General features: G+C 37.3%; 1 long non-coding RNA gene and 1 pseudogene across 1 annotated transcript; one reads left to right on the forward strand and one right to left on the reverse strand.

Annotated features, from left to right (window-relative positions):
• The first annotated feature begins 543 nt into the window (after positions 1-543).
• LOC143535265 (uncharacterized) lies at positions 544-1,238 on the forward strand. Its single transcript, XR_013135681.1, has 3 exons — positions 544-779; positions 923-1,008; positions 1,101-1,238. It is a non-coding gene; the product is annotated as an uncharacterized LOC143535265 (long non-coding RNA).
• Positions 1,239-3,994: 2,756 nt separating this feature from the next.
• Positions 3,995-8,350, reverse strand: LOC143535249 (protein GAMETE EXPRESSED 1-like; annotated as a pseudogene).
• Positions 8,351-9,165: the final 815 nt, after the last annotated feature.

The raw sequence follows: 9,165 nt of genomic DNA on the forward strand, positions 1-9,165 counted from the left end.
TCGGATGCAAGTTATGAAATTCGATTCAGATACACCAATATCGTTATATGTTCTGTCCGTTGTGAGATTATTTGAGGTTTAAATTAGTTGAGAGACTTACAATTCGTTGCATTGCAAATTTGCAGCTAATATGGTATAAGTGAATTTATGTTTTCTTTGTTTATTGTTTAACAGTCGATGATTTGAATAAATACATTAACAATGAGGATAATCGTGATATCAAAAACATTAAAGACGCGGTCTCTTTTGGTAGCTCGAAAGACGGTGCAAACATGGTTAAAAACCAAAAAACACTCAAGCGCGTTAAAACATTTAGCTCACGGGTGTCATGGGCTGAGGATGATGAAGCCATGGAAGAAGAAGAAGGTTCAGGAGGTCTGTTTGGTAATTATACTCGTCAATCAGAAGACACAAGTGAAATAAACACCACTCGCGAAACCGTTCTGTCACATACACAAATGGAACATCTTTGTTTCAAAGGAGTTAGACGACAAAAAGATTTTTTTTGTTCCGAGAGAGTTAATAGCAAACGCGTAAACACTTTCACAAGCCGCGTCCACTTCAACTAGGCAAGTAACTAGACGAGATGATATGAAAGACGACGGGTCACGAGGATATCCAAACAAGCGGGTCAAGCTTTTAGAAACCGATTCCCCTTCAAGTAGGCAAGTTACTAGACGAGATGGTGTGAAAGACGGGTCACGAGGATATCCACAGCCTCGGTTTTCTGATCAAACCTGTTCGCAAGGTTCGAGTTTTGCAGATAGATGGGAACCCTGGTAAGAATATTTGATCTGCGTTTTTGCAACAAATTGGAAACTAAATCTAGAAATATTGTTTGTTGATTAGATATGAATATGAAGAATGTGTTGGCAAAAAAGATTGTTTTTTCTATTAATGCATAAATGTGTGTTTTTTATAGCGCAAGACTATTGATAGCGTCCTTGAATGAGGTGAAAAACTCCACAGTTTAGTTGAGAAAAGTTCAGACCTAGTGCAGCTTCAAAGGTTTGAGTTACATTTCCTTTAATTATTTCATATTCTTGATTATTATGATCCTAATAAAAGTAGCTCATGATTTCTTTTTAATGTTTTGACAGATGTTTTACAAACAAGCAAAGAAAACGAACCAGTGCCGTACATTTTTGTGAAATTTGAAACATGATGCAAATGTTTATATTTTATGCAGTTAAAAGTTTTATGCTTAAATAGTTCATTACCAATATCTGAAAATATCATTCCTAGACTGATATATGATATTTATTCGCATTAACTGCATAGTTTTTGAGTTAGGGCAAACTTTTACCGATCTTTGCCCTATTGATTTAAACATATGCATCCAAATTATCATTTATGTGCTTGTTATATAATATGTAAACATGGGCCTCAGAGGTTGTGATATCTTAAGTTATATAATTATTACTTGTTTTTATAATGTAAACATACTTGTTTAAAACCATACTTAATCTGCTACCTTTTTTATGTTTTTTTAATTAGATTGTTTACTTATTAAAATCACTTGCAACCAGCCTTGCGACTACACCGCCCCACCAACACGCAAGATCAAGTTGTTACCAAAACCTGGCGTCAACTGTCCTCCACTGCCTACATATATTTACATTAATAGTCCACCAGGGAATATGTACCCGGTGGACTCTCACGCTCATCCATATACATAGCTAGATATAGAGGTGTACAATCCAGTAGGCGGGCTTGGGGATTCGTGTTAATGGTCAATAAAAATGTACTAGTGTGCTGTTGCAACATGCGGAAATTGTATTAGACGGCTAGCTTTACCAACAGTAGGGGAGTTAAAAAACAATACATGAGCGAAGTAGGATCCTCTTTTATTGTATCCCATTGACGATATTCTTTGGTTTTGGTACATAACAATTTGCATAAGCAAAGTCGAATATTTGTTACAAATCTAGATCCCGCACTCTCATCTCTAGTCTCTAGCTATCATCTTAGTATACTAGTCATATATATCTTATCTTGTACTTTCCTGGACCTAACTAAGAAAAGAGAAGAGAAGAAAAGCAAAACAAAACACGAGTCACCGTTTTAACCATCCCACGATCCCTAGTAGGCCCAATATAAAATAAAAAAATCCAGCAAACTATTTATTTATCATTAAACAATTGTTGGTTATATAATACATGTGTATCACATAAAGTAGAAATTTCTCGAAAATGCGATGATTGAACTGTTTTACAAGATATGATGGGTGGAATGATAGAGTCACCTCCTTAATCATTCCCCGAGTCACTGATAGCCCTGTTAAATGAAAACAAAAGCCCACTAGTCGCTAATAGCCCCATTAAGTGAAAAAGAAAGTGAGACTTCTGAAATGAAGAAATGAAAGCCGAAAATGAAAAAATGGAAACCACAACGACCAAAAGAAAACTAGAATGAGAGACTCACCATCTTAACCATTTCACGGGTCCCTCGTAGGCGTAATTTAAAATAAAAAAAACCCAACAAACTCTTTATATAGTTATTATTATTATTTAACAATCATCGGTTATAATACACGTTTTGGTTGTTTTGGTTCGATTATGATGTTTTTTTTTTGTTTATGTTTGGTTCAAGTTCGTTTTTTTGCTTATTTTATTCAGTTTTTTTGGTTTCGGCCCGTTTCGGTTTTTTTGGTTCGTTTATGTCGTTTTTTTTGTTTCGTTTCCGTTCGGGTTTAATTTTTTGGTTAGTTTTTTGTTCGGTTTATGTTTTTTTTCTGTTTCGTTTTGGTTAGTTCGGTTTCGTTTCATTTCGGTTTCTATTCTTTGTTTCCTTTTGGTCCATGAAATGGCTGGGGCGTCGGCGGACCGGGACGGGTTGAGCCGAACTGACCCTGGCGTCAAACCGAACACAAACTGACGCGAGGCGCCGAACCGAATGCGAGCTGACCCGGGGCGTTGACCCAAACGCGACCCGACCCGGAGCACCGAGCTGAAAGCGCCAAGACTCGTAGCGTCGACCTGAATGTGAACACACCCAAAATGTCGACTTGAACGCAACCATGTTAGTCGCCCAATTCAAGATTCCATCAAATTTACTTGAATTCCTTCACATGATGGAAGGATTTAGAATCCCTTTGTTTAAAGGAATTTGAAGAAATTGAATTCCAATTCCAATTCCTTGTCAACCGAACACACCAAAATGGAATTAAGATGCCAATTCCAACGAAACGAACACGCCATGTCATGGGATTTTAATTCCAATTCCTTTGAATTCCCACGAATTCTGTAAAACGAACGCGCCCTTAATATTTAGTGTAGTGAATCCGAGTACTAGAAACTGAACGATCCGAACAAGTTTCGAGACACTTAACTTGGTGGAATCGATCAGTTACTTGTGTTAATGAATAAAGAAGAATTTCCAGAATTGGGTTTGACTAGGGAAGATTGTACTGAAATGAGTTGGATTGAATAAGTGCCTAAGTGGTAATCGGTTCTAAATTCACAACCGGGGAGCCGTTGGAGATTCTGTTAAACAGAACCGCGATACCGAAGAATTCGTTTAAAGTAAAGTCGGATTTTGCAACGAATCCTATTTTGGAAGACGGGTTTGAAGGGATATGGAGGTTTTACATGATCAAATAGAAGCCGGAATGGAAATGCTGGTGTTAACACCATACGGAGGTAAGATGAAAGAGATTTCTGACTCCGCGATCCCATTCCCACATGCATAGACGTGGATCGTTATACATGATTGAGTATTTGGTTGTGGGATGGAAATGAAACATCTTCGCATATAAGTTGGGTTAGAAGCTTGTATAATTACATGACTTCTTATGTTTCAAAAGCTCCTAGAAGGTCATACTTGAATTACAATGATCTTGATCTTGGAATTGGTAAGACCTATGCAGAAGCTAAGGATACTTGGGGTTCAAGTTACTTCAAAAACAATGAACAAAGTATTCCCCCTAGGTTGTAAAGTCATAAGTTTCATCATATATAACAATGACAATGGTTTAATAAATGCATTATAATCTTCAAGTTATTGGCTGGCGGCGGCAAAAATTATAAGATTTAGAAACTAATGAACGTCTGACTTCTTCAGGGGGATATAGTCAAGCCCGCCCGGTTCATCTTCGGGTAAATCTGAGTCAACCCATGTAGGCCAGTCAACATAATTATCTTCGCATAAAAACCGTTTATTTACTTGCATGTCATTAACCTTTTCGATTAGCGATTGAAGCATTAGATGGTTCAATGTCTCACAGTCTTTTTATGTGTAAATGGGATATGAAAGTTGATACGAAGCGAGGATGATAAATATTAATTAACCTTACAGTGCTTATGATCCATGCTTGTTGGTCAATGTCGGTTCCACATCGAAGCACCAAAAATCCAATCAAAAATGTCACACAGAGCACAATGTATAGCCTCGGTCTGATATTGTAGGTTTGCTTTGTGCTTGTAAACATGAAGAGTACGAAGATTGCTATAGAATATACAAGGAAAGCTTTAATGACCTGCGATTCCAATAAAAAGCGCGTTGTGCAAAGTCAAAAGCCTGTCAATTGCTAGAACCATGCTTGCTTGCTTTGACTCAAAAGTTTCCTATCAAACAGTAAAATATAAATTAAAACGATAATACGTGCAACTGAATATACGACAAACTTAATAAAAAGGTGAACCTGAGCAGCCAATATGTGTTTTGAATTCTCAATTAGACGATCATGAGCATGAGTTCCTGTTGTTGCATATTACCAAGTGAAATCAACTGTTGCAGACTTTCTCTGCAACAATATTTAAAGTCAATTAATACACATATACTGATATACATACATAGTATATATATATATATACGTATACATGCTTTCTTCTAGTGTTTGTGATTGAAACAGTGTGATGGTTTGGATAACTTCAAGGGTGAACTCTGGCTTTCAAAAAGTTGTTTGTGCCTGTCTAATGAAGTTTCGGCTGTGTTGTCAATATCATCTGCTTTACTTTGTAAAGTATTTATCTTCATAAACATTTCATTTCTAGCTTTACTAATTTCAACCGCTTTGTGTCTTACACTATTCATTTCTTCACCAACTTATTAGCAGACTCATCATCATCCCTTCTTCTATCCTTTCACTCATTTTCATTTGTCCATTTTGCGGCTCCATTTGAGAGGCTGCTATATTAATAGACTGATCATAAACCAACCAACGGTACTGAATGCTCCAACACAATATTAAAACGTTCTTCAACATGTTTTGATGCTTCAGACAGTTGTTGTGTTTGATCATCGATAGAAGATAAAGAGTCATGGATATTATTTGAATTATGCAACAGGCTTTTGGTTTTCTTGTGTATGTTCACTAACTTGCCTTCTGCATATTTTGCATATTCACCAACCTTTCAATGCATCAGTCCTACAACAAGTCAAAGATCAATTTTAGTAACTTTATGATATATACATGTATTTATATGGAGAGAGAGAGAGAGAGAGACTGACTGTAGCCGATGACAGATGGCATTGGTTTCAAGATAGAACTCAAGATAAATAAAATTCGGGTCGGATGGGCCGGCCAACCATTAGGCATGATGAATAAAAGTCAATATTATTATCATAATAAAAGTACATCAACATTCAATAACATATATAGTCATATTAAATAAAAAAGATATTACTTATTATTATCGTTACCAACGCATTTTCATGTTTTGAAAAAGCTTCATAACATCTTCGATTGCAACTTTCAAAAAGAACTTGTTTTCAATATAACAAATGCAAGCATAATTCATATAATCGATTAAAGCCTTGAAGTCCTGAAGAAATTAAATATAGAGTTGGCTGGCCATTGTTGGTGTTTCGTTGAAGTCCGAAGGTGAGGCGATGGTTGAAGCCTTGAGGTGAACTAGCGAAGAGTCGATGACGAGTAGACAATGTCTAGACTCTGGCAGATAGAAAAGAAATTTATCGGTCGTACTTTTTTGTTTTTTTATTTAATTTTTCTTTAGGCATTATGTTTAATTAAGAATGTTAATTAGGTTAGACTTATTCACCCATTCTATGAATAATTTTGGGTTTTTTTATAATCTATATAAGGGTTATTATCGGCTCGTTAATAATTTTTGTTAGCAATTTTGATGGTTAAAATAAAGCTTTTTATAGTTTATAAAAAACGATTTATTATATATATATATATATATATATATATATTAAAAATCATCTTTTCGGTCTCTCACATAATTACTATTCATGAAACTTTCATTTTGTAACCCACGTGTATCTAATTAGTGTTTAGGAAACGTTTATAGCCACACAACTACACAAGTGACTCTGCGTTGTTTGACTTTAGTTGTATACCATGTCCCCAAGGTTTCTGCCGGTCTTTTGGCTATCATCTTCCGTCACCCACGTGTATCTAATTAGTGTTCAGGAAACGTTTATAGCCACACAACTACACAAGTGACTCTGCGTTGTTTGACTTTAGTTGTATACCATGTCCCCAAGGTTTCTGCCGGTCTTTTGGCTATCATCTTCCGTCACCCACGTGTATCTAATTAGTGTTCAGGAAACGTTTATAGCCACACAACTACACAAGTGACTCTGCGTTGTTTGACTTTAGTTGTATACCATGTCCCCAAGGTTTCTGCCGGTCTTTTGGCTATCATCTTCCGTCACCCACGTGTATTGTTCAGGAAACGTTCATAGCCACACAACTACACAAGTGACTCTGGGTTGCCACGAACATTGGAATGGAATGTTCTGTGTTTAGTTCTATTTGAGTTGCAATCGACCGACACATTAGGTTCTATTTGTTTTCAGTTCTCTTTCGTCTGTTGTCTTAGAAATTGCTTCGGTTATGGTTTTAGTGTCTTGAATTCCAAGGCTCCGATTAGAAATTTAGCTGAATTATGTAGATTTTAATATCACCAATAAAAGTGGTAACCATGTCATTTGTAGTATATACACAAGTCACAAAACCAGTTTACTCATATCACTTTTGTTAAATTACACTTTGCTTTCACTAAATATTATTGATTGTCTATTCTTTGATATCTGCAGTTCAATTAGCATTTCATTGCACATGTGGAAAGAGAGTTTCATGGAGCAAAAACCACTATTAATTCTTCTGCCCTCAAATGCAACAGCCTAATGAATTCACTACATTGCAAATATGGTTATTATGGGGCTCATGGCTGTTGTCATGTTCCTTTTCCGTGGTGGTCTGCCAAAGTGACGGCTTTGTGGTGGTCGCCATTTATGATTCGCGGTGACTATTGTGCCCATCAACGAGTTAACGATAGGGATGGTGGGTTTTGTGGGTTGTACCGGCGGCCTCCATATGTCCGGTTCCCCTATATCAGTGTTTTACCAACGTCTTTAACTCTTTAAGGCCAACTCAGATTGGTTAACAAGTGGCGTTTCAAAGACCCAAAAGAAGCTTGAGAAATGCCCCATACTTCTGTCCTTTTTTTTGGTTAACTTCATATTTACCAAATTAATATCAAGATATAACTTTAGTAATAAAACATGTAGACATGTAGTAGCAGCATCATATTATGTAAAAAAACTCGTCCTCGAGTTTTGCCTTCAAAAAGCCACCCGAATCAAACGGAAGGTCGACCCGATTCTTATTAAGTATCATCTCTCTTAGCTCACTAGACCATTCAACTTCACTGGTCGTTTGGCCGCACTCTGAACTAGTACCACCTGGGTCGAAGGGATGGCTGAACCGATTCTTGTTCACGCATTTACAAATATCAAAGCCTTTTCGTGGGCTATCATAGTTGGTAGCTTCCCATGTTACACTTGATGCCTTAATGATAACTTGGGATACCGGTGTTGGTTGGGCCTTGAGAGATAACTCATGACGTGACCCATTATCACCACTTTTAAGCTCCTTATTTTCTCTCATGATATCGTTTTGATTCAGCTTGCTAAACAGCCATTTAATGTTGCTTATTAATTCTTGTGGACTGGGAGTGTTAAATGCTTGATTAACATGAACTATTTTATCCTCATGCGCATCATGATGATTAAAAAGGTCATGCATGGAAGTTATGCAAAGGTCATGACGGCTGAACGGCTGCTCTCCGTCGCCACCTTCGTCCCAGACGACGGTGCTCGACTCGGTTTCCGTCTTACGCATCTCCCGTTGTAATTCGAGATCGCGGACTCGTTTTCGGAGTCGTTTGATCTCTTCAAGATCGCGGACTCGTTGTCGGAGTCGTTGGATCTCCATAAGATCCCGCGGGTCGGAACATACTCCACCGCTGCCTCGGTCGGCGACTCTGCGAGTAGACCATCGATCTTCTCCACGAGCACGTGAATAGAAAATACTTTGATCGTTGCCTCGGTCGGCGACTCTACGATCAAGCAAGTATTCAACACCACGTCGAGCCATTTGAGAACCAAAAGCTCTGATACCAACTGATGCAGTTTTGGAAGCGATCAATGGCTCGAGAGACTCATGATTAATCAAAAGACGATAAATCGAACCGAAGTTCCAAGAACAGTGTTCTTTTAATAATAAACTCAATAAAAAACTGAATAACAAAGAAACCCTAACACCCTATTTATACTAAAAGAAAAGGAGATAAACATGGAAACGAGATAAACGTAAAATAATAAAAGATAAACTAATAATATAAACAGGGGCGGATCTATAGTAGAAATGGGTGGTTCCCGGAACCACCCGAGTTTCAAAATAATAATGTATTTGTATATATAAAACATTAGAGGAACCACCTTATAAATTAGGAAGGAACCACCTTAAAAACATTTGAAACGTTTGGCCAGCTGGTAAGGTGCTGGTTTTGTAACTTGAAGGTCATAAGTTCAATTCCGGATTTCCATATAATTTTTGAACTTTTTTTCTTGAACTCTTCCTTTTTACTAACTACTACACAACCCATTTAGGGTTTTATTAGTCAAAAAATAAAACACACAGACACTAAACACAATGGCGCCTGCTATCTCCCCTGTCCCCTCTTCCCCGTCGGCCGTTCCCCGACCACCACCGCAGCTTTTCCGGCCGTTCTCCAACCTCCTGCCTTCCTCTCCTCCTGTCTTCTACTCTTCCTCGAAGCTCGATTGCTTGAATCCTCCCACTTTGAAGGTAAGTTTGCATTCATTTGTTAAATGTTAATTGTTCTTGACTTGTTAATTGTTCTTGATTGCTAACTACTTAATTGTTAGGTTATTTGTTAAATTTAGTTT

This window comes from Bidens hawaiensis, unplaced genomic scaffold, assembly GCF_021521415.1.
Source record: "Bidens hawaiensis isolate Kalapana, Puna unplaced genomic scaffold, B.hawaiensis_p1.1 tig00010461_1, whole genome shotgun sequence".
Lineage (NCBI taxonomy): Eukaryota > Viridiplantae > Streptophyta > Magnoliopsida > Asterales > Asteraceae > Bidens > Bidens hawaiensis.